At 40.4% G+C, this 27171-nt stretch overlaps 1 long non-coding RNA gene across 1 annotated transcript in view; it reads left to right on the forward strand.

The window, feature by feature from the left end:
* Positions 1 to 4160: 4160 nt before the first annotated feature.
* LOC117356961 overlaps positions 4161 to 27171 on the forward strand; it is a 65342-nt gene continuing 42331 nt past the window's right edge. Inside the window, exons 1-2 of the long non-coding RNA XR_004538747.1 lie at positions 4161 to 4245; positions 21423 to 21522. This is a non-coding gene — a long non-coding RNA (uncharacterized LOC117356961). The remainder of the gene's footprint in view (positions 4246 to 21422; positions 21523 to 27171) is intronic.

The raw sequence follows: 27171 nt of genomic DNA on the forward strand, positions 1-27171 counted from the left end.
AATCTGTCCCTGTCTACCTTCTCTATGCCCTTCAGGATTTTGAAGGTTTCTATCATGTCTCCTCTAAGTCTCCTCTTCTCTAGGGAGAACAGCCCCAGCATTTTCAACCTGTCAGCGTATGAAAAGTTTTCCATACCTTTTATCAATTTAGTCGCTCTTCTCTGGACCCCCTCAAGTACTGCCATGTCCTTCTTGAAGTACGGCGACCAGTACTGGACACAGTACTCCAGGTGCGGGCGCACCATTGCACGATACAGCGGCCTGATGACTTCCTTCATCTTGGTTGTGATACCCTTTTTAATGATACCCAACATTCTGTTCGCTTTCTTTGCGGCTATCGCACACTGTGACGATGCTTTCAATGCTGTGTCCACCATCACCCCCAGGTCTCTTTCAAGGTTGCTCACCCCTAACAATGATCCCCTCATTTTGTAGCTGAACATTGGGTTCTTTTTCCCTACATGCATGACCTTGCATTTCTCTATGTTAAAACTCATTTGCCATTTTTTTGCCCACTCTTCCAGTCTCGTTAGGTCCCTTTGTAGGTCTTCGCAGTCTTCCGTGGTTCTAACCCTGCCACAGAGTTTGGTGTCATCAGCAAATTTAATAACCTCACATTTCGTCCCCGTCTCCAGGTCGTTAATAAATATATTGAACAGGAGCGGTCCCAGCACCGATCCTTGTGGAACTCCGCTCGTGACCCATTGCCAGTCTGAGTAATGGCCCTTTATTAACTTTTTGCCGTACTTTTAAGGCCATTGAGCCCTTTGATTTTGTATTGGCCTTTTACTCTCCATGTCAGTCGGTACCAATGGAATCGGACCATTTCAGGCTCTGATCCACACAATTGGTGAGTCCAGTGTCTGGGTCCTTATCATTGGGACATTAGCGGTACCAGCATCGACTCTGTAGGAGGAGATCTGGGCTATGCTCAGACAGCTTTTGGGGCTACTGCAGTTGCAGTTTACATAGGCTTTAAAAGCTTCCATGTCTGCCTCAACCTAGCCTAAAGATACATTGGAATGTCAATCGAGGATGAGGTCACAGACTCTTTCTTGACATTGAGCATCAGAGTAGAGAATGATATGAGGACAAATTTTTCCCCATCCCTGCAGGAAATCAATTTCCCCGTCCTGTCCCTGCGAGTTTTGTCGCTGTCCCTGTCCCCACCCCATTCCTGTAAGCTCAGCCTTAACTGTACAAGCCTTGAACACTTATGATTTTAAAGTGTTTGAGGTTTGTGCAGATGAGAACAGAGCTTGCAGAATGAGGCAGGGACAGGAAAAGAACTCACCGGGACAGGACGGGAAAATGAGTTCCTGCGGGGACAGGGAAAAATTTGTCCCTGTGTCATTCTCTACATCGGAGTCAGTACTGACCCACTCGACCTGTGCATCGTCATTGGTTTAGGAGCTATTTTCCACCTCAAAACAACAACCTCCACTTGATCCTCAACGCACCTCAATATATAATCGACACTCTTCTCGATACACTTTCCCTGATTCACCTAGTAGGGAATAGTCTCATAACTTCATGCTTAGATTACTGCAATCTACTTCTAACAATTCTCCTGAAGTGTTACCTGTCTCCCTTGCAATTTGTGCAAAGCTCTGCTGCACGACTCATCTTCTAGCAACCTCGCTACACTCATGCCACTCCTCTCCTTAAATCCCTTCACTGGCTTCCTATCTGCCATCACATACAGTTCAAGCTCCTCTCTCCTTAAACACATTGAAGAGAACTCCATTCCTCGGATAAACCACTCTTAGCTGGACCCTTCTCCTCCATTGCCAATTCCAGATTTTGTTCCTTTCATCTAGCTGCCCCTTATGCCTGGAATAAATTACCTGAGTTTGTCTGCCAAACCCCTTCCCTTGTTTAAAAGCAGACTGAAAACCCACCTTTTTGATATCACCTTCAATCCTTAACCCTACTCCTCTGCCCACCAACCCAGCCAGCTGATTAACTATTCCCCTTAACTGTATCCATGACATCCTGTTTATCTGTCTTGTCTTTTTAGATTGTAAGCTCTTTCAAGCAGGGACTGTTTTCTTCTTCTTTGTGACTCTGTACAGTACTGCATAAGTCTGGTAGCACTATAGAAATAATTAATAATAATAGTAGTAGTAGTAGTGCTTTGAGGAGTCTGACTCAGATATCCCCGTCCATTCAGGTGACGAGTTGCTAGAAAACTCAGCATAAGAGTCCTATGGCATACTATCTGATCATTCGCCACCTCCTCAGTGACACACATTTTCATCATAGTATATATCTTTTACTGGCTTTATAAGGAAGACAGGGTAGGCTTTCTCAATCAAAATGGAAACAGAGGAAGAACCTTGTTATGAACTCTTTGAAATCATTGATTTTTAAACACCGCCAGATGAATGTATTAAGGTTTCCTTACATAAAATCATGAAAGATACTTTGTTTAAGAACTGGGTGACACCCCCCACCCCCTATCAGTCCAAGTAGCTCCTGGAAAAATGGACACAATGTACACAATCCAAACATGTCCAGGATTTGACAGTACTCAATGTCAACACCAATCACTAGTTGTGGAATCTGCCCTCAAGCATTCACACAGCTCACCATCGTACTCTTCTGCTCCTCCAGGCAGAGAAACCAGAACATTAGATTCTTTTGGAAAATACATATTCCAGTCTTCTATGCTCCTTAATAGGATTATGGACTGTCAGTTTTACATGTCCATCTATCTTAAATCTTTGCTAAAAAAATTGTCGGACTTTAAGGAATTCTTTCATCAGACTATTTAAAACAGTTTCAATAATTATTGTTTATTACTAGAAAGTTCATGGCTAGAGCAGCTTTTGATGCCTTTGATATTTCTTCATTAACATCTGCAGTAGCAATTGCAATGCACAGATTGGCCTGACTTCAAGACTCAGATCTGCAAACTTTCAGTTCAAGAATGTCTTTCCAATGTATCTTGCAAGGGAGATGGCCTGTTTGGAGAAAAAACTGAAGAAGCTGCAGATAGAAAAATAGAAAATTGAAGGTAGATAAAGACCTTATGGCCTACATAGTCTGCCTAACCATGCCATCTACGAGAAGCCAGTGAAAAGTTCTCAGCCCAACCAGCAAAGTTGGGGAAGTCTCCATATACATAAGGACATAATAATAGCCTTACTGGGTCAGACCAAAGTTCCATCAAGCTCAGTAGCCCATTCTCATGGTGGCTAATCCAGGTCACTAGTACCTGGCCAAAACCCAAGGAGTAGCAATATTCCATGCTACCAATCCAGGGCAAGCAGTGGCTTCCCTATGTCTTTCTCAATAACAGACTATGGACATTTCCTCTTCCTATACACCCAAGTATCCTTCTAGCTTTCACCATTGCCTTTTCAATTTGGTCACAAGATCATCACTTACTATCACACCCAAATCCTGCTATTTTTTTGTGCACAAAAAAATCTTCACCTCCTACACTGTACCATTCCCTAAGGTTTTTGCAGCCCAAATGCATGACCTTGCATTTCTTAGCTTTAAATATTATCTGCCAAATTTTGGACCATTCTTCAAGCTTTCTCATGTAAACCATACCATCAGGGGTGTCATATTGTATTGCAGATTTTGGTATAATCCACAATGAGGCAAATTCTACCAGATAGCCTTTTAGCATATCACCTACAAAAATGTTAAAAAATACAGGTCCAAGAACTTTGAGGTACATCACTGGCAACATCCCTTTCCTCCATTGACTACTATCCTCTGTCACTTTCCACTCAACCAGTTCCTGACCCAGTGTGGGAAATGGTACATAGGCAAAATGAAAAGGAAAATCAAATACCAGATTGCTCAGCATTTAAGTAGTCTGAGGTTGGTTAAATTGGAAATCCCTCTGGTTGATCACTGGATGATAAATAAGCACGATGTGGAAGAGTTAAGATTTGTAATTTTGATTAGTGTTCAATTGAACCATGGTGGGTATGTATCGGAAATTCTGTTGAGGAAGGAGCAGAGGTTAATTTATCAATGGAACACAATTGAAATGGTAGGCTTGAATAAAGAGGTGGAATATGCTGTAATTAAGGATTAGTGGAAGGACTGCAGATTGGTTCAACAGGACTTCAGGTGGTATACCTAATAATAGGATTGGATATGTTAAATAGTTGAAGAAGGAAGGGTTGGCTCATTCAGCTGCTTCCTGGGAGTAATGAATGATCTTGTGAGTGTAAAGCCCCCTCGCGGTGCTGCAGTAGAATAAAGAGTGCTTATGATAAGGTACAATGAGGATTGTGAATATCCCTTTTAAATATATGATTAAAGATGATGCTATAATATGGTATTTATGTGTGTTTAGAGAAACTAGGGAACCCCCATCAGCTTCAGCTCCTGAAGATGCCTTAATAGCGAAACACAGCTTTGTGTCAGGCTAGGCTGCGTATTATTCCTTTAAGCTAAGACTAATCTTTGGATTTGAATGAGAATTCCAATCGGTTGTACGATTGGATAAGTTTTTGACAATGGACATTGAATATTAACATTATGAACATTGGGTTAATGGGTTTTGTGGGTTGCCAAGTGATGTAATTATGAATATATTGCTGTTATGAGAAAATAATTTATATTTGTATTATGATTAAAATATATTGTAATTAAAGATTAAGTAATAGCTTTTTTCTTCCCCGGTGTGAGGTTGCTGCCCGCATTGGCATCAGCACTCTCTCTCATGTCACTTCTGGGACCTATACCTAGGAAGTGACATCAAAGAGCGAGCTGATACTGATATAGGCATGCTTCTCATGCTGGAGAAGTTAGAAAGGTACGGGGAAAGGGAAGGGGGCGCAAGCATGTGGGGGGGGGCAGGGAAGAGGGTGGGGATGGGTGCTACTGCCCCAGGCGTCGCTCACCCTTACTGCACCACTGAGTCTAATGGTTATAGTAGTGACAGTTCAGATGTTAGGAAAAGAAAAATATCTACTGTACCTGAATGTACACCACTTCAATAGCCTTCAGGCTTGCATCATATGTCTTTAGGTACAGTAGATATATTTCTGTCCTTGGAGGGTTTTCAATTAAAAAAAGAAAAGGAACTGATCTTGCTGCATAAGGAAGTCAGTGACCCAAATGGGCAGCAGCCTGGCACTTGGCTGAGGAAGAGAGACATGTAGGAAAGAAGGGACTAGAAACTTGGGTCATAGGTAGGTCTAGACAGGTTAGAAAGGGATAAGAAAATGGAAGGTAGTTGAAGGAATAGAGGGGGAGGGGTAGCTACAGTTAGGAATTTATTTATTGGGAAAAAAAAATTCTTACCTGCTTAACACTAAGCAGCTTACAAAATACAATCATAATCATAAAACGACATGCATACAAACAAACATAACACAGTTCCAATATACTCATAAAAATATTACTACTCATTCAGTTAAAAGTCTCCATAATTAGAGTTGTTTTCAGTATCTTTTTAAATTTCTGAAAATCCATGAGTGCTCTTAAAGGTCCTGTCAAATTATTCCATACTGGTACCCCTGCTATTGAGATTACAGATGCTCTCGTATTTTCATAATGTGCATGTAGGAACTCATTTGTAGATAATTGCTGGTAGAGTGTCATCACCTCTGTCAAATACGAAGGAATTTTGTAATGGCTCATCACTTTAAAGACCAATACAAGGGCTTTAAAAGAGGGAATGAGGGGAAGTCTAAGAGGTGGAGACTAGGAGCATGAAGAGGGATGTTTGCAAGGGCGCAATCGCCATTTTGTCTAACGCTCCAACTGCTCTCCCCGCTCCAGTTTAAGGTAGGGATCACATTGCAGCATTTAACAGCAGGCCTTAGCCTGACAGAGCACACAGCACTATGTTTAGATCAGATTAAGCATAACAGTAGGCAAATTTGAAATTGTTTTGTCACAAGCTAGCAGTGACATGGATGATGTCAAAGACCCGGGGCAGTCCCCCTCTTCCCTGCAGGGGGACCAGTGCTAGAAAAACGGCGGTGACTACCCCAGACTTTGACAGAATGGGGGGAGGAGCTGAAGCTATTAATAAAAAGAGTCAAGGATAAGGAGAGGAATGTAATGTTACAACAACCCTTGATGAGGGAAGTGATGGTAGCGTCTCGCTACTTCTACAGTCTATGCCCAAGCAGGGCAGAAATTGTACTTTGGCTGGTAAGGCAGAAATAAGAACATAAGAACATAAGAACATAAGCAATGCCTCTGCTGGGTCAGACCTGAGGTCCATCATGCCCAGCAGTCCGCTCACGCGGCGGCCCAACAGGTCCAGGACCTGTGCAGTAATCCTCTATTTATACCCCTCTATCCCCTTTTCCAGCAGGAAATTGTCCAATCCTTTCTTAAACCCCTGTACTGTACTCTGCCCTATTACTCCCTCTGGAAGCGCATTCCAGGTGTCCACCACTCGTTGGGTAAAGAAGAACTTCCTAGCATTCGTTTTAAATCTGTCCCCTTTCAACTTTTCCAAGTGTCCTCTTGTTCTTTTATTTTTCGAAAGTTTGAAGAATCTGTCCTTCTCTACTCTCTCTATGCCCTTCATGATCTTATAAGTCTCTATCATATCCCCTCTAAGTCTCCTCTTCTCCAGGGAAAAGAGACCCAGTTTCTCCAATCTCTCAGCGTATGAGAGGTTTTCCATCCCTTTTATCAAGCGTGTCGCTCTCCTCTGAACCCTCTCGAGTAACGCCATATCCTTCCTAAGGTACGGAGACCAATATTGGACGCAGTATTCCAGATGCGGGCGCACCATCGCCCGATACAATGGCAGGATAACTTCTTTTGTCCTTGTTGTAATACCCTTCTTGATTATGCCTAGCATTCTATTTGCTTTCTTAGCGGCTGTTGCGCACTGTGCCGTCGGCTTCATTGTCATGTCCACCATTACCCCCAAGTCCCTTTCTTGGTTGCTCTCATTCAATAATATCCCTCCCATCGTATAGTTGTACCTCGGGTTTCTGTTTCCAACATGCAATACTTTACATTTCTCAACGTTGAACTTCATCTGCCATCTCGCCGCCCATTCCCCCAATTTGTTCAAGTCCCTTTGCAATTCTTCGCATTCCTCTTTAGTCCCAGCTCCACTAAATAGTTTTGTATCGTCCGCAAATTTTATTATCTCACACTTCGTGCCTGTTTCTAGATCATTTATGAATATATTAAATAGCAGCGGCCCGAGCACTGAGCCCTGCGGAACACCACTCGTGACCCCCATCCAGTCCGAGTAGTGGCCCTTCACCCCTACCCTCTGTTTCCTACCCGCCAACCAGTTTCTGATCCATCTATGTACGTCTCCGTCCACTCCATGGTTCTTCAGTTTCCGGAGTAGACGTTCGTGAGGCACCTTGTCAAAGGCTTTTTGGAAATCAAGGTATATGATGTCTATGGGGTCTCCTCTGTCCATCCGTTTGTTAATTCCTTCGAAGAAGTGCAATAAGTTCGTTAGGCACGATCTCCCCCTGCAGAAACCATGTTGGGTTGTTTTCAAAAGTTCGTTTCTTTCCAGATGTTCATCGATGTGTTCTTTAATCAGTGCTTCCGTCAGTTTCCCCGGAACCGAGGTCAAACTCACTGGTCTGTAGTTTCCCGGGTCACCTCTTGATCCCTTTTTAAAGATGGGCGTGACATTGGCTATCTTCCAATCCTCCGGGATCATGCCCGTTTTCAAGGATAGGTTGCAAATTTGCTGCAGTAGTTCCGCTATCTCCTCTGCCCTAAAAAGTAGAGATTCATTTATGTAATTTAATTGTGCTGTAAGTTGCACTCATGTATGTAATTGCATGATACTGTAAACTGTGTTTAACATACTGTATGTCAGTAGTACAATGCTGCAGTCATAATAAATCCACTCTCCTTCTTAGGTGATTTTTTTGTATGTTGATATTGTGCAGTATTACTATTGTACAATATTACTATACTGGTTGACAACAGAAGCCAGAACAGTTTTCAAATTTGGATGTGTATGCTTTAAGGCTTTGAATAGACTCTTACCCAGCTACCTTATGGATCGCTTCAATTTTACTAATATAAAACACTTGCATGAGATACAATTTTTGTTGACTTTCCATCTGTAAAGAGATGTGTTTATAAAGGTTTTCTTGGTAAAACTTTGGCATATTTGGCAGCTATGTGGGACAACCAAGTTAGTATTTATACATCATCAATCTCAACTTCTTATCTAGGAAATCACTGAAAACCCATTTGTTTGGGAAATATTTTGATTAATGTATTGTGATCGTACTACAAATGGTTAGTATCTCTTAGCTGTTAACCTTACTGAACCGTGAGGTAGTTGTGGTATATAAGAATTCATGTAATGTAATGGAGTGTGGTGTGTGGGATGAAAGGAGAGTGCCAAGGTGCTGCCTGTCCAGTTTGAAAGTTAAAATGGGATTTGAACCTAGGTTCCTTGGTTTACAGTACATAGTCTGCTCCTCAAATTTGCTTGCTGCTCTGTTAAGAATGCCCATAATATCTGAAGCAGTCATAGAGCCTGGTATCCCTTTCCAGTTTCATTTTCAGGGGTGAGGGAGGGGGACAGCAATCACTGAGGAATTAAGGAGGTGTCGCGACCTAATCCCTCCTGTGGACAGCTGCTCAATCAGAGCACTTTTCTGCAACCTGGATGTGCCTCTACCTGGTCTAAATAAAGACATCCTTCCTTTTAAATATGGAAGTTCCTTCTCCTTCTGTAATTGCCTTTGGACACCCATATTTCGGCTCTCCTTAGTCCCGTCCAAAACACACACAGACCATGCCCTCTTGCTATATGGATATCTCGCAATGTTGGGTGGCCATATTCTGTCTTTGTAAAATAGGCAATATGGACATCTAAATGCAAGTTTTCAGACAGTCAAAATTGAAATAGAGCTTACAAAGCTGCGTTAGGGCTTTAACGCGTGGAATAGCACGCGCTGAATTGCCCCACGTGCTAGACCTTAATGCCAGCATTGAGCTGGCGTTAGTTCTAGCCGCATAGCGCGCAGTGTAGCACGCGCTAAAATCCTGCGTGCGCTAAAAACACTAGCGCACCTTAGTAAAAGGAGCCCTTAGTCTCTTGAGTTTGCTGTACAGATATTCACAGTTGTATTAATGTCTTTTGTAGATGTTCTATCCTTCTTGCATAACAGCCTATTGCAAAAAGGCATTCTTGTTTTAAGGTACACTATAAAATGCTTCCAATAAATACCTAAAGTTCAGTAATGAAATATATTAAGGCAAATAGAACTTTCAGTTCAAATTCAAGTAGCCTGATCACACCTAGTATTAATGATCCCAGAAATTCCTTCTTTTACAAATCCAGCTCTTTAGAATATTTGTCTTTTCTACTTCTTTAAAAAAAATGTCATGAAAAACCTAATAAATACATTTGATCAAACAACATGAATAACATTTAGATAAAGTATTTAAAGGCCTCAGTTGAACCTTAGGCTTTCATTGCTTCCAGGCAGGGCCTTAACGCAGAGGAATTTTCTAGTTAAAATGTGAAGGCATGCAAAAAGGTAATGTGCAAGAATAAATCAACAAAGAAAAAAAGATCAAATAGCCTCTGAACTGACATGAAAATCTTTTCAGCAGCTTAAGAAAGCAATGACGTAGGCTAGCATATTACCAGATACTTAAACTCACTTATTCAACTGTGGAATTTCATAAAGTGGATCCAAGGGATGGAAAAACGATACATTTTGATGTAGAGTTCACAGGTACTTTTATTTATGGATATTGTCCTAATTTCAAAAGGGAAAGACACAAGTACATTTTTTCTGTGAAGATTAACCAGAAAAAAAGTACCTACAGTGAGCTGTAATTGCTTTCTCTGTGAGTCTCTCACATGTCTGTGAGTCTCAAAAATGTCATCCACATGTATTATTCTCAGGCAAGGCCGGCTCATCCTATGGACCAGGTGAGGCCCTGGCCCAGAGCACCTGTGATAAAGGATGTCAGAATCCCAGTCTGGCATCTCTCCCTTTCTTTTTCCTCCCCTCTGCAGGCGCGGAGGGAGAGATGCCAGATTGGGATTCAGGATTATTACCAGCATTGGAAGGGGGTATACTTGAGATACAGTGGGAGCTACTGGATCATAACACGTGACAGTGGTACTGATGCAAAAGTTGGCTCAGGATCCTATTGCCAGACCATGTTTCAGACAAATGCAGGCAAAAATATGTGGACTGCTGGAACTGTATGCATACTTTTATTCACACACAGGTATGCTGTTTTCAAATAACTTTTTTTTTATATGATTATTGTCTTCTGAGAAGGTATAAATCGATAAGGCTTTTTTATAGTTAAAGACTCTTTTACATGCAGCAATGGGGTTTCTACAAAACTGCATAGCCACATCACAAATAAACTAAAGTAAGCCCATAAAAAGAGTGTGCCTGCTTATATGCAATGGGGGTGGGGATTCTATAAATGGAGCCCAAAGGTAGGCACCATCCAAGTTTCTTTATTCTTTGATATACCATTTATCAAACAGGTACCTAAACTGTTACAATGGAACAAGTTTAAAAAAAAATTAGAAATAAAACATATCTAAAATTAGAGAAAAAGAAAATTTAAAAAAAGAGGAAACATAGACTGACATACTGGAAACAAGATGGGAGGAGAGGCAAGGTAAGTTAATAAATACATTAAAATTGAAAATAAGAAAACTTTTCCCGTAATAATAATCTCCGGCTGATCAACTTTCCAAGGATTCTGGCTGTAACTCCTAGGGACATGTTGAAACGTTAAATGATGGAGACTGGAAATTTCTGAGGATATGTTACCACCATTTACACAAGTTTATTATTTGCCCATTAAAAGAAATGAACAGCAACAACAAGAGGATAATCAACCACTTAGGGCTCCTTTTAAGATGGTGCGCTAGCATTTTTAGCACATGCACCGGATTAGAGCATGCTAGCCAAAAAATACCGCCTGCTCAAGAGGCGCGTGGCATTTTAGCGCGCCCTATTCCGCACGTTAAGGCCCTAACGCGCCTTTATAAAAGGAACCCTTAATGTGTGAGCAATGTTGGAACTTTCTGATAGAGAGACCGCATCGGCGGCAATGTTACATCTTACTGTAGCCCTTGCACCAGATAAAAACTGGTTCTTATGCTCTTCTTTAAAAATAAGCGGAAAGAATTTCTTTGCTATAAAATATTAATGTTTCCAGACCTGGCAAGGGACACAGAAAAAAGATGGCATGAACTTTTGATGTTAAAGCCAGGGGTTATCAGTCTTGGACTAACCTTTTTTCTTCATCATCCATGTAAATGTGTGATACAATATCGTTTTCTTTGAGCCTTTCTGACAGCCTTCCTGTCAGGAGCACGCCTGGATGAAGGGAAAATATGAGTGAAGTTTGATTATTAATTGATATCCTCTCTCAGTTAAATGGATCTTATTTCTTCTTTATATTTATTTAAGTTTTTATTAATATTTCTCGCAAGTCCTAAAATCTTGGATCTAATATGAGGACTTGAGCTGAAGTTAAGCTATATCTTACTTTTCTTGAGTATAATGTATTTGAATAATTTTGCTTTCTTTGCTCACCTTCAACTTTCTGTACAAGTGGATACTTGATATGTAAATCTGAAACTTGATAAATAATTAAAAATATATAAAAAAAGAAATTGAAAATAAAAATAAAAGGTGAAAAGTGGTGAGGGGGAAAATACGTTATGGTAGGGCTCGCTTCAAAATAAGCTTTTTGCAAAGTCCATTGAGAAGCAATATGGATTCTATTTGAAAAAAATTAGATCAGAGGTAGTAGGCATCTTTGAAAAGAATAGTCTTAAGTTTGGACTTGAATTTTTTCCAGAGGTCCAATGGGAGGGCATTCCACAGAGAGTAGGCAGTAACCGAGAAAATGGATTTATGGGTTAGTGCTGCCCGATTTGCGATTCAAATTGATTCACCAATTCACTTTGGGTGAATCAATTCGAATCAATCTGTTTTTTAAGAAAATCGGACTTACCAATTTGTCGGCCCCCTTGGTAGAGACCTGTTTGGGCTTTCCCTCTTCCACCGGAGTCCTTGCTTCTGATGTAACTTCCGGTTTTGCAAAACCGAAATTTACATCGAAGCAAGGACTCCGGTGGCAGAGGGAAATCCCGAACGGGTCTCTGTGTGCAGACAGGGCAGGATTAACCAATAGGCCAAGTAGGCACGTGCTTAGGGCCCGAAATGGTCAGGGGGGGCCTAATGAAGGAGGGCATCAAAACTGTTTTTTCCAAACGGCGATGGGCCCCTCCAGCATATACATGAAGTTACATATAACTATGAAGTTACATAGCCAAGTATTTCTATGGGATACTACTACTATTAAATATTTCTACAGCGCTACATGGCTACGTGGCAACGTGGGCCCCATCCCGATCGGCAATGCGGCCCCCCCATCATTGGAAAGTAAGACAAGCAAGCAACGTGGGTAAGAAAGGCAACGGGAACTGTAATTGTGCAAGCGGTGCTGCTTGCCCAAAGCTTCCCTCTGACGCAGCTTCCTGTTTCCGCCTGGGCGCATGGTGGGGTGGGGAAGGGCAGGGAGGCCTAGTGTACTTGTGTACCTAGGGGCCCTTGACAAATTAATCCTGCCCTGCGTGCAGATCAGCGGCAGCAAGGCTCTCTCCTTCCCCGGCGTTAGTATTTCTCCTCTCCTCCTTGGCCAGGCAAAAGCGGAAGTAGCGAATGCAATTCACTACCCTGCGCTACTCCGGGCATCTTCTCTCCATTTGGCTGCCCAAGTGGAAACAGGAAGTTTTCACTAAGGGTGGGCCGCAGTGGAGAGAAGATGCAAGGAGTGGTGGCATGAGTGGATCCCTAAATAAGTACCGCCACCGGCAACACATTGTAACGTCAAAATAAAGGTAGATGGAGGGAGAGGGGGAAGGGAGATGGGGGAGTTGGTGGACTGGAGGAGAGATGGGGAGAAGATGGATGGGAGAAATTAACTTGGTTGAGGGGGGAAGATGGATGGTGGAGGGGGACTTGGGGGAGATCATGGAGAGGGGAGATGGGGGGATAGAAGAAATAATGGATCTTAAAACAGGAGAGGGAGATAGATGGTGGACAATGGAATTTAGGGAGGGAAGAGAAAGGGAGAGAAGTTGGACACAAGGGATGGTATGGGGGGATAGAGATACTGGATAGGAGGATAGCTAGAAATAGAAAGGGAGAGATGCTGGATGAAAGGTTAGTTGAGAAAAAGAGAGATGGTGGATCTGGGTATGATGGGTATGGTGCTGCAGCTACGGGAATAGAGGCAGAAAAAAGGAAAGATGCCAGACCTCCAGGGGAGGGAAGGAAAATGGAAGGGGAGGACAGAAATGGAAGATGGATTGTTACCACGGAGAAAAAAGAAAATGGCAAAAGGGCAAGAGACTCTGGCAAGCAAGTTATCAGAAGACGTTTGTTGCAGAGCCTGGGACCAACATGATTTGAAAAAAGACCAAACAACAAAAGGTTAAAAAATATATATTTTCTGTTTTGTGATTACAATGTATCAGATTTGAAATTTGTATCCTGCCAGAGCTGGTATTAGACTGCGAACGTGAGCTAGGATTTAACCGAGAGAGGAAAAGTCTTTTTTGTTTGTTTATTTTGTTTATACCACAGGACCAGTGTGGGTAGGAGAGGGCAAAAGGGGTGGAGAGGCTATAAAATAAACTCATCAGGATGTTTGGAAAAAAACACCCAATTGTGAAGGAAAATCGATTCAATAGGCTGAATCGAATCGAAATATTTTTTCCTGAATCGTGCAGCACTATTATAGGTTGTGTTTTAAAATAGTTCATGTATAGAGGGGATGGTAGGCAGGTTTTGAAGATCTGCACTAAATTAGTATTCTGCAAAGGGTGTTCTGTGTGGTGCACATTTTACAAAATGCCGGCCTAGCATGGATCTCGCAGATTTATGCCCATTGAAACCTGGTGTTAACGCTGGTGCACAATTAATAGCAGTTGGGCACTTAACATAGCATCTAGTTTCTGGGAAATTCCAAAGCCCCTAGTGGGCAGTACTGTCTATAATATGGTAGGAACTGGTGAACTTGTTGCAGTAAGCATGCAAAAATCAGTTCTGCCATAAATATAAACCCAAAGCTTAAATATAGTGAATAGATACATAAATATATGAAAAGAACAGGAGGAAAAGACTCAGGGCACAGCCCGAAACCACAGTTCTCACAAGCTAGTTAGTAAGATTTCCTAAGAGCGTCGGGAGCAGTGCGGAGTATTCAGTGTGGCTCCCCACGCTAATAACCGCTATCATGGTTTAGTAAAAGAGGAAGTTAGAATGCTACATAGCAACAAATGAATTACAGTGAATAATAGATAAATATAATGCTAATACACTGACTGCATGTACTGAATATAAAAAGAAATAGTAATCTTACAGCAATAAATTAGGTATGCAGGCAAGCATAAAAGTCAACCAGCAAAGTAAATATAGCTTCAGCAAGTAATGTGAATATCCATGAAAACAAAATAGTCTTTGGATTGTCTTTGACAGTACAATAGTTGTATAAATGATGCCTTATAGTTTCATGGATTAAAAAAAAATAATAATTTTTGTAGATACAGTTCAAGAAATAGTCTTAGAAAGCAACGAAACATATAATGTTGGCTCTTGTGCAGAATGCACGTCATGGAATGTCTTTAGGCTGTTGTTTATAGGCTGTAGGTTGTTTCAGGTCTGCTAGAGTTGTATTGCAACAAGTGATCCCATAAGCATGGATGTTATTCCTATGTCCACTATAATCTCCATGGCCCACATTTACAAAGGCGCGCTAAGCATTTTAGCGTGGAGTTAGCGCACGCTAAATCAATGTGTGCACTAACCACTAATGCATCCATAAGATAACATGCGCGCTAATATTCAGTGCGCGCTAAAAAGCTTAGCGCACCTTTGTAAAAGAGGGAGCATGTCTTTAGTGAGGTAGGCAGGTTCAGTGCATGAAATAATAGACTGCATACTACAGAATAGAGAGAAAGTGGGGAAGGAACTTGTGCACATCAACCTGAGATAAAGAAGAGTTTATTTAAAACAATCAAATATTATAGAACAAAACATGCTACATTGCCATAGGACGGTATGTCAGTAACACTATCTTAGCCTATGGCAATGTAGCATGTTTTGTTCTATAATATTTGATTGTTTTAAATAAACTCTTCTTTATCTCAGGTTGATGTGCACTAGTTCCTTCCCCACTTCTCTATAATATATTTCTCGTGGGGTCTCTTCCCTTTGGAATAGACTGCATACTACATCAATAATGAAATAGATAGCAAAATAACACATTAGGGCATGTCTACTAAAGTGCGCTGACAGGCTTAATGCATGCTAAAGCAGGGCATTCCTGCATGCTAAGCCCATTTCTAGCATGCGTAGGAACTCGAGCAATTTCTAGCATTTATTTTTCAGGTTATGCACCAATGTTTGCCTTAGGCCCTCTTTAACAAAGGTGCGCTAAGCGTTTTAGCGTGGATTTAGCGCACGCTAAATCGACGCATGCACTAACCGCTAACGCGTCCATAGGATAACATGCACGTGTTAGCACTTAGTGTCTGCTTAGCACGCACTAATTCTCATGGTTGTTTTCAACGTGTCCGACCATCTGATTGCAGGTTGCCCTTTTCACCTGGTTCCTTCAATCTTCCTGAACATGATATCCTTCTCCGTTGATCTCTCTCTTCTGATGGTGTGACTAAAATACACCAGCCGTACCTTCAACATTTGGGCTTCGAATGACATATCTGGTTTGATCTCTCCCAGAATCGATTTGCTTGTTTTGGCGGTCCACGGCACGCCTAAAATCCTTCTCCAGCACCAAAGCTCAAATGAGTCATTCTTTTTTCTGTCTTGTTTCCATAGTGTCCGTAGCGTGCATAACTCACAAAAAATAACTAAGAAGCATTTACCACCTCCAATTTTGGAGGTGCTAAGGGCTCCTGTGTTATGGACGTGTGAACCATTTATACAGTTAGTGTGTTCTGATTACCATGCACTAGTGAGTCCATGTTCATTCTCTGCCCTGACACGCCCCCTAGAGAAAATAAAGACAAAAAAGGTACCACACGCTTAGCATGTGCAAACAGGTTGCTTACCACAAAATGCTTTAATTTGGTGTGTAGTAAGTGTGTTCATGCATTAGGGCTCAATGCTTTCTAATAGACATACCCCAATGTGTTTTATAGTTTATTATTTATAATCTGCTTTTAAACAAGGCAGATTACAGCATCACATACATAATAAATATAACAAAACATATAAAATCATAAAATATTTCCCATTTTCATGCTTCAACATTTTTTAAAAAATAAAAGCAATATACCATAGTAATATAGTATAATATTTGTAATAAACCACAATGTAAAACTAAACATACTTTCAAAATTTCTGGTAAATAAAGAAAGTAGTGTAACTATGGGCTCCTTTTACTAAGCTGCACTCGCGGTTTTAGCACGCGCGCTAGACGCTAACGCCACCATTGAGATGGCGTTAATTTTGTGCGCGTAGCGCGGGGTTAGTATGCGTGGCAATGTAGCATGCGCTAAAAACGCTAGTGCACCTAGTAAAAAGAGCCCTGTCTCTCTGGCTTGAATAAGAGCATTAACAAACTGGTCTTCAATTCTGACTTCTCATTTTCTACGTATATCCCACGAGCTGCTAAGACCTGTCGCTTCTTTCTCTTCAATATCACCAAAATTCACCCTTTCCTCCCTGAGCACACCACCCGGACCCTTGTCCAAGCTCTCGTAACCTCACACTTAGATTACTGCAATCTACTCCTAACTGGTATCCCTCAGTCTCGCCTCTCCCCCTTGCAATCTGTGCAAAACTCTGCTGCATGACTCATTTTCTACCAACTTTGCTACGCTCATGTCACCCCTCTCCTTAAGTCACTTCACTGGCTCTCTATCTGCCATCGCATACAGTTCAAGATCTTTTTGCTGACCTACAAGTGTGTTCATTCTGCTGCCCCTCAAGATCTCCTCGCTTCTCTCTCCTTATACACCTCCCAGAGAACTCTGTTCCTCAGATAAGTCACTCTTAGGATTACCCTTCTCCTCCTCTGCCAATTCCAGACTTTGTTCCTTTCATCTAGCTGCCCCCAATGCCTGGAATAAATTACCTGGGTTTGTCTATAAAGCCCCTTCCCTTCCCTTTTTTAAAAGCAGACTGAAAACCCATCTTTTTGATATAGCCTTCAATCCTTAACCCTACTCCTCTGCCCTCCAACCCAGCCCGCTGATATACTGTTCTCCTTAACTGTATCCATGACATCCTGTTTCTCTGTCTTGCCTATTTAGATTGTAAGCTCTTTCAAGCAGGGACTGTTTTCTTACTCTTTGTGACTCTGTGCAGCGCTGTGTGCGTTTGGTAATGCTATAGAAATAATTAATAGTAGTAATATCCCACCGAAATACTTGGCTATGTAACTTCATAGTAAAGCAATAAGCATACTGTATGCGTATCATGATAATAAAAACATTTCTATGTTAGGTGTATAAGTAATGTGACAGCAATTTGACACTTAACATCTCTTGATAAGTAAGCATTGGACATCTTATATGCTGTATGACCTAATAATAGAGAAAGTACACCAAATAGGAAAGGCAAGTGTAATATAGGTAAAAACATGCATAATATTTTTGTTGTTTACCTGCAATTACATCACTCTTTTACAGAGATAAATAATAAAAAAAAAAAGATTTGACATCGATATGTGAACATTTCTTAAGAAAGAACTGAATATTTTATGGGGTGTCCTAATTTTTTTACCTAACTGTATAAAAGCAATGGCAGAAATTATTTGAGTTACATTTGTTTTCATAAATTGCAGTTGGGTTTTGTAGTTTGATATGCAATATAAATTTAGAAATATTTTTAACTTGCAGTTGACTAGGAAATTGATTCAGAATTTGAAACATGAATATGAATTTGGATGGGAATATGTAATAATAATAATAATAATAACTTTATTTTTGTATACCGCATTACCATGGAAGTTCTATGCGGTTAACAGATGAAGAGACTGTACATTGCAGCGAAGTTACACATTTTTTTTTTGGCATAGCTACATTTACATTTTCGGCGACGTTACATTTGCGGTGAAGTTATTTTCAGGTCGGTTACTATTGCAGAGAAGTTACAATTGTTGTAAGTTGCATATATATAGCGGAGTTCATACAGTAGTGTTACATACAGCGGTGATGTATATTGCGGCATTCGATAAAGCCGAGCAGAGGCGTTAAGTAAGGGGGGTAAAGAAGAAGGGGTGATTAGTTGGATAGGGTGATCCATTTTGTTAAGCCGTTAGGTGGCAGACAGAATTGGAAGAGTCGAGAGACTGAGGTAAGTGTACTATATAGTAGACCCCTGCAAATTCACGGTTCACAAATCGCAGACTCAGTCATTCACGGTATTTTCTGACTGTCTCTTCCGGTCAGAAAATACAGGGAATGACTGAGTCCGCGAATCAGCCTTCTGCACAGCCGTAGATTCCAAATCAGCCTTCTGCACAGCTAATTCCTACTTCTTTCCCCCCCACCCCCCCGGTCAGCCAATCAGCCTTCTGCATAGCCGATTCCTTCTCTTCTCCCCCCCCTCCCCAGTCAGCCAATCAGCCTTCTGCACAGCCGATTCCTCCTCCTCTCCCTCCGTCAGACAATCAACCTTCTGCACAGCCAATTTCTCCTCCTCCCCCATCAGCCTTCTGCATAGCCAAACCGCTTGCCAGCCTAAATATTGTTTTTTTGGATGCAACGCCGCTCCTGCAGCCCTTTCCCGCCTCCGATCCGATCCTAAACTGCATTTGCGGTTTCTTGAAATTTGTGGGTGCTTCTGGAATGGAACCCCTGTGAATTTCAGGGGAGTACTGTCATTTTTATTTTGTTTCACTGCTATAGAATAAATGAAAAAAAATTGAAAATTGTATAAAAAAACACAATAACTTTTTTATTTGTATGAGTGTAGTAATATTCTTATGTCAAGGATATATTCACACACAAACAACAGCATACATCTGAAAAATGGACAGGCAAAAGGAAGGACTCTAAAAACATAAAAAGATGGTATGATCCAGTCTGTAAAAAACAAACAAACAAAACATCAGAACTCCAATGTATTACGATAGAGACGAAAATACAGAAACGACCATAAGGAGATAAGGATATAACAGGAGCAGTATTATTGGAATCAGTTTATTGATATGACCCAACACAGCTGTGTTTCAACATGTATCTGCATCAAGGGTCCTAAGATAGCAAACATTAATTATACTTTTAAATACATTGGTTATTAAAGTAAAGTAAATGTGTATATAAATAATAGTTAAAAACCTAAAAACTACAGTATTTCACAAGAGGTTTATCATGACTGGTTTGAATGGGTATAAAACTAAGATGATATTACAAAAATATGCATAAAAAGTTCATAATAAGTTAATAATTGCAAAAAGAAATAACATTTTAAAAATAGGAATAAAAATGAGAAAAAATTATCTGACCCAAAGAGGAACAACAGTAAAAATGGAAGGAACAAAGTATCTGCCATACCTTAATGCAGAGGTAGGGAACTCCGGTCCTCGAGAGCCGTATTCCAGTCGGGTTTTCAGGATTTCCGCAATAAATATGCACGAGATCTATGTGCATGCACTGCTTTCAATGCATATTGATTGGGGAAATCCTGAAAACCCGACTGGAATACAGCTCTCTTGGACCGGAGTTCCCTACCCCTGCCTTAATGCATTATACCCTGTATAATCTATCAGCATGTATTCCATTTACTACTCAGATCTTGAAGATTTCTTCAGGGAACTCTGTTTAAAAGTACATTTCCACAATAAAGATACTACCAACAAACTAGAATACAATTTTAAACAAAAGAGTCTGTTTACCGGTCACCAGGAGGAGGGGAGAGCAAGGAGTCAGCGGCACATCTGGATTGTGAGCAGCCCTGCCTTTGGCCCCATTCTGGTCTTGCTAAACTGGCTGGCAATAACGAAGCCAGATGCCGCGGGTGGCTTCCCTCTTGCCAAATTCTTAATAGACTCAGAATAATACAGAATACAGCAATTCACCTGATTTTTGGTCTTAAAAACCATGATAATGTAAGCCCTTATTATTTAAAGCTCTATTGGTTGCCATTTGAGGCTAGAGTTTTGTTTAAATTTGGCTCTTTCCACTTTGAATTTTTTTAATTCAAATAAGAATACATGAAAAACTTACTGGTTTACGTTTCCATCGGTAAAAGCATGTCGTTATAAGAGATTCTTAGGAAAAACTTTTGCATTTCAGGCTAATGCAATGAATTCATGTTGGAGTGCACTTATTCCCCAAGCTCAGTCTTATTTATTTAGAAAAATTCTTAAAACTTATCTGTTTGATAAATATGTGACTTAATTACTATCTTGTATTTTCTGAGAAATTTTGATATGCTTATGTAAGTAATTCACTGTTTGTGCAGTTCTTTCTTGCTGTAAACCGCCTTGAACTAATGGTTTGGCAGTCTATAAGAAAATATTATTATTATTATTAGGCTCTGCCGGTCTCGATCCCGCCCCTCAAAATCAGGAAGTAACTTTAGAGGGGGGTAGGATTGAGACCGGAAGAGCCTTTAGTGATTTGACAAGAGGAAAGGCCCCCACAGCGTCTGGCCTCATTATTGCCTGCTGGTTTAGCAGGACCGGAATTCTATGAATGTCGGAGCAGTTACCGCTGCGTGTTAATAAAGGAGGGGGTATGTTACTTAGATGCTGTCATTTAGATCAATTCTATGCCTGAAGGAAGTTCTCATGCCTATGCCCAGTTGCGCTAGTATTAAATGAAGGAAAATAGTTGCCTCTTTTTCTTCATAGAACAGGATCCTATCACGTCCCCTGTTATATAGTATAATTGCTTTTCACATGCCCACATTCATTGCAAACAATGCAGACTCTTCAAAATTGGGCCTTTGTGTGATTAGATATTACAAGTGTTTATAACAGAAACTAAGAAACTAAGCAAAAGCTGAAAAAAATCCTATCTTTAATGGGCAAATAGCATTGCTTTTGTTTGTTTCATAAGGAGTGCTCAAAAATATATAATAAACCTTGATTTTGTGGGCAGAACTATGACTACATTTCTGTATATTTGTTTTAATGTAAAGCTACCCTGCACCATACTTGTGCAATCACATTAGAATGAGCTGAATTAAATATTTGATTAAGTAATTCAACAAAAGTCATTTCTTTCAGATTTCGATAATCCGTATTTATTAATGTAAAGGAAACATCTAACTATTAATTTATCAATTTAAACCTCATATTCACTATTAATCTAATTTCCTGTAACAGACTCTGGAATAATGGAATACTGTGTTATATGCAGTGCTTTATGAAGAGTTAGAATCAGAGAGGAAGTTCAGAGAACATAGTGGTGGGCTCTCATTTGGAACCCTTTTCATTGTTCTCCACAGTCACATGCCACGATGTTCCCATCATTCTTCAGATGCTGTGAGTCCAGTAGCTGGACTTTCAAGACCAGTGGGTCGGTGACGTACAGTAGACACTGCATCGGTATGTGCTGGCTATAACTTCTTCAAGGATGTCGTAGCTGCAGTCATTACTATGCATGCCAAAAATGTGTTTGTTTTCTTCAGTCCATTGCTATCAGACAGTATGCCTCAAACTTCTTTCTGCTTCAGCACTATTATGGCAGCCTTGGACTCAGATCACAATGCAGCATTGAATTCACTAGTTCTTTTATCTCTTGTTGTAAATGAGGGGTCGGATCGCTGTCCAAAAGAGTATAAGCTTTATAAAAGAGTATAAGCTGTATAAAAGAACTAGTGAATTCAGCGCTACAAATTGGTATGATAATAAAAAAGAAGTAACATTTTTGAAAGAAAAACATCCGAGCAGCCCAAAAATTTATTTTGTTCCAAAGGTGCACAAAAATATGCAACAATCTCCCGGGAGACCTATTGTGTCTACTCGAGGGTCACCGTTGGAGCCTCTTTCTCAATTCATAGATCACTTTCTGCAACCGATGACAATTACTATTTCCTTTTTTGTTAAAGACTCTTCCCATTTCATAAAAATGATTCAGGAATTGGGATATATCACCAGCACTAGTATACTAGTAACATTGGATATTACATCTCTGTCCACGATGATTCCTCAACAGGCAGCTCTGGAAATTATAAGGACTTATTTGGTGGAAAGAATATCCCCTGGTATAAAAACTGAATTTCTAATACAACTAGTCCAATTAGTGATATCTCAAAATTATTTTTGGTTTGCTGAACATTTTTATTTACAAACTCAAGGAGTGGCTATGGGGGCCACTTTGGCCCCTTCAGTTGCCACCTTATATATTGCTCAGATGGAATCCCAAAAAAATTTCTCTTCTCAGAAATTCACTTCGGTAATTTTCTGGAAACAGTTTTTAGATGACGTCTTTTTCATATGGAATTATACAAAAGACAACTTAGATAAATTTTGCAAATGGTTGAATTCTTTAGACCCTCAAATCAAGTTTACTCTATCCTGTAACATTGATAAAATTGAATACTTGGACATGTTGATTTATAAAGATCAAGGCATTTTAAAAACAACTTTGTACCAGAAACCGGTGGAGATAAACACACTTTTATGGTTTCATAGCCATCATCCGCATAGACTAAAGAACAATCTCACAGTAGGACAATTTTTAAGGTTAAAAAGACTTTGTACAGATGAGGAGGAATTTCTCAAACAGGCAAAAAAGCTTGAGATGAGGATAACTCAGAGGGGGTATCCGAAGAAGTATATGAGAAAAGCATACCAAAGATCGAAGTTTGCCTTTCGTGAGCTTTTACTCAAACCTCAACAAGCACAACCTAATATTTCTGAAGTACAATCTACTTTTCAATGGTACAACCAGATCCTGAAATAGAATTTCAGCACACCACTGATGAAGATAAGACGGTATGTGTGCTTCCATACTACGATCATTCATATATAATAGTGAACAGTATGAAAAAACATTGGCACGTCATTCAATTGACAGCTCCCATCTTTCGAGATTTTCCTATCATTTCCTATAGTAGAGGACAAAATATGGGAGAAAATCTTTCTAGGAATTGGTATGAAGAATACCATAGGACTGACGCAAACCAATATCATACAAGATGTGGACGCTGCCAATGGTGTGAAAAAACAATCGAGGGGGAAAGATGGATTCCCCCAAATAGAAAAATCACTATTGATTCTCACACACATACCACATGTAAATCTCACAACGTTGTGTACGCAATTGTATGCCCATGCGATATGATATATATCGGAAGTAGCAGCCGATCAGTTCAAATACGTCTGAATGAACAGAAATCTAGAATTTTGATGGGCAACATTCAGGTTCCATTGGTTCAACATTGGCTAGGTAAGGCTCACACAGTAGATGATATCCAATGACGAATCATCGATCATTTAAAAGAAGGGTGGGAGGGAGGAAATTACGAAAAGAGGCTAAATACCAAGGAACAACGCTGGATTTTCACTTTGAATACCATGACTCCTTTTGCACTCAATCAGGAGGACATTACTATAAAGATATAAGGATTTGAATTCCCCGGTCATCTCACTGATGTCACCACGCAGGCACATTTAACATCTAGAGTTATAAAGACCAAAGAAACAATGCCGCGGCCATCTTAGCAGTACAGAGATTAAGTCGGCATGCAGCGGATCAACACTGAAGGGGTAATCTGTTTGGGTCACACACTTCGTTCGTTTGTTAGAATTTGGAGAATTTATCATATTATATGAAGATTGTTTATTTATATGAAAAAGAGCTGCATTAGCTAATGGCTTTCACCTATTATTCTTATATTTAGGGGACCTGTTCTTGATAAAGCCTTTGGCGAAACATATCAGAGCAAACAGGTCCCTACCTGACGTTTCAACAGAAATTAACAAACAGAGAAAATCAAACATACAAAGCATAAAGCTAAGTACAAGATTTATAAAGTTTAAAGTTTGAAGTATTTAATAGCACAAAACCAGCACTTTAAGAGCACTTGAATATTAAAATGTTTTACAAAAACAAAAATAAGTTTGATGAGGATGAACTGATAGGCTGGTGATTGGCACATACTGAAGACTTATTAAAAAATTGATTAAATATTGACAACTAAATGTCGATTAGATTGAATGTTTTGATAAATTTCAACAAGTTGCTGGACATTTTTCTGCCATAATCAAATCGTATTTAAAAATTCTTCCAGGAAACAATTTAAATCTCTAGGGCTAGACCTCTTCTAACAAAGAATAAGTGCCAAAAATGTGCCCAAACTAACCAGATGACCACTGGAGGAATGTAAGCAAGATCCTCCCCTACATGGGAAAAAGGGGCAATGTCTGGGCTTCAGCACTGAATTTCTGAATTCACAGAGCCGGCTAAAACATTGACAGTTAAGTGTGACATTCAGCTCTTAACCAGCTTGAGTCCCCACATAAAGACAGGACTGACTTTTATGCAGTCCTATTTATGTGGTTACCCTGGCCAGCTACATAAGTGGTAATATTCAGCACTTGATTGGCCAAGTGCTGACTCCGCTCCCCAAAATAGCCAGTTTTGAGATGGCTGCTAACCAGACTTTTCAGCAGCACTGACCAATTAAATCAATTTGAATTTCAACCTAGTATACTCTCCCCCGTTTTACAAAAGGAACGCTGAATGCTATGTGCTGCTCCAACATTCATAGAGTTCTTATATGCGTTGGAGCAGCGCAGAGCATTCAGTGCACTGGCTGGTGCTAAAAACTTCTTCTGCACTTCTGTAAAAGGGGGGAGGGAGGGATAGTTAGCCATAGGGTTACCAGATGTCCAGGAAAACCCGGACATGTCCTCTTTTTACAGAACTGTCTTTTTACAGTTTGTCCGGGTTTTGGAAAGCCTCGAGCTCGGGGCCACGTCTGGAGGACCTTCGAGCATGTGCACATGTAACTCAATGATATCATGTCACATCCGCACATACTCAGAGGCCCTCCAGACATGGCCCCAAGCTCAGGGAAGAAGAGATGAGGTTTGTGTGGGGGGCGGAGTTGGGGGGGGTGAAATGGGGAGTGACTGGGGACAGAATGGAGCGGGGCCATGCATCTTCTTTTTTTAACAAGGAAATCTGGTAATCCTAGTTAGGCAGATTGCCCTCACTCAACCTTTGCTTTGCCCTGGCACAATTCCGATAGTGCAAAGGTATTTAGAGGGATTTTCAGTAGCACTATTTGTGTACTGCTGCCAAAAAACCATGGAGAGGAGACTTACACATTTAGGTGTTCCTGCTATATATAAATCCCTTTGAAAACTGACCTGACTGAGAATATATAACTGGATATGTGGTTTCTAGGAATAATGAATTGTTTGAATGTCTCTCTTTTTCCTTTTTATTCATTCATATAAAACCTTATTTTGCTATTTTGTGAATTAACAAAGCATTGCTTTTGTCTAAAGATAAGATGTGTTTCATGCAAGGAATGAGATCAATAGAAAAGATACTATATACAGAAATCTTTTCTTAAATCAATACTTTGAAGACTGTCCTGGGAGTTATTTACAGTAATTCCATGAGTGTAGACCGAGAGGTTGACAGAAAATTGAACCTCTATGTGTCCCTTTTCCAATCTGCAGTAAAATGTGGACTTAGCAAGCCCTTACACAGGTCTTTCCTGCTTGCAAAGGCCAATTTTAACACAACTGGAAAATGGGCAATTTTCCTTTTTCTCAATTAAAGGCCATGTGCTAATTTTGCCTTTTGCACATGGCCCTTAACAAAGATTAGCAAGTGAGCACTTAGCGACACCTATTTTATAGGTGGTAAGGGTTTACATGCTAACCCTGTGCTTATGAATGTGTGATAATGTAGCTGTGGTAATTGATCAGTGCAGAAAAACCAACTCTCCACCCTTTGACACTCCTTCTCTGAGGAGGAAATAAAAATATTTTTTAGCATGTGGTTTCCATGCACAGATTTCAAATTTAGTTCAAAGCACTAGGCATGTTCCACAGTAAGGGGCTCATTTTCAGAAGAAAAAGACATTCAAAAAAGTGGCATAAAGGGGCAGATAGCCATTTTTCTTGCCAAAATAGGCATGGTTGACTTGAGCATCGTTAGGCGCCAGTAAATTAGGCCAAATAAAACCTGGCCTAATATACTAGTGCCTACCTCCAGGATGCCTATTGTTACCTAAGCATGCCTAGGCACCGCTAGGTGGGATTATATAAATGGCGCTTAGCAGTTGATTGATAATTGCGCTTAGTGGTGCTAATAGTATAGATGCTGCTAGGCGCCGTTGATAGAATCCAGCCCTTAAGCCCTCTTTTACTAAGATGCGCTAACCGATTAGTGCGAGTTAAACGCTAATAAGTGCATATTAGCCTATGGATGCATTAGCGTTTAGTGCGTGCATATCGGTTAGCGCACCTTAGTAAAAGAGGGGGCTAGTGTCCCTATCCACCCTTTTTCCAGCATTATCCTGTGTCCCTATCTCCTCCCCTTTCTCTTCCTGCAGTATTTTTACCTCTCTGTTCCCTGACCACCACTCCCCCTCCTCCCAATGGTCCCCCTCCTCTCTCTATCTCTGGGTCCAGCTTCTCTTCCCCTCTGCCCTGCTTAAGGCTAGCCCTGAGGAGGTATCTCAGCTCACAGCAGCAGAAACTTCAGGACACAGCAACAGTAGCATGGGTAACAGTCAGGGCTAGGCCCTATTTTTAGGGCCTCATTTGTTGGGGACCAAACTGTGGTGGGCCCTTTTGTTAGAGGCTTATTGTCAGGAGCTTGTTTTGTTGGGAGGGAGGAATGTTATGGCTGTTTTATTTGTAGGCTGATTTGTCAGGGCTATTTCGACCTGGTACCATTTTATTGTATGATTTTGGATTTTATGTATTCATATGTTGTAGTCAATCATGTGTAACTCCTTGCTATCCAGATCACTTAGGCAGGGCTTTTTACATAAAATATATTTGTTTTGTTATTCATTTATTGCCTTTTACATGAAGAAATTCATTCAAAACGATTTGGAATACATTTGATAGTAATCAGGTACTCTTTTAAGTATTTTCCCTATCTGTCTCAGCAGTCTCACAATCTAACTGAGGTACCTGTGGATGTCAAATATTCTCATTCAGACCCAGCTTTGCAGGATCACCAATGATGGTCCTATGGGTGCTTTGAGTAATCTGTTGAAT

Source organism: Geotrypetes seraphini, chromosome 3 (genome assembly GCF_902459505.1).
Source record: "Geotrypetes seraphini chromosome 3, aGeoSer1.1, whole genome shotgun sequence".
Taxonomy (NCBI): Eukaryota; Metazoa; Chordata; class Amphibia; order Gymnophiona; family Dermophiidae; genus Geotrypetes; species Geotrypetes seraphini.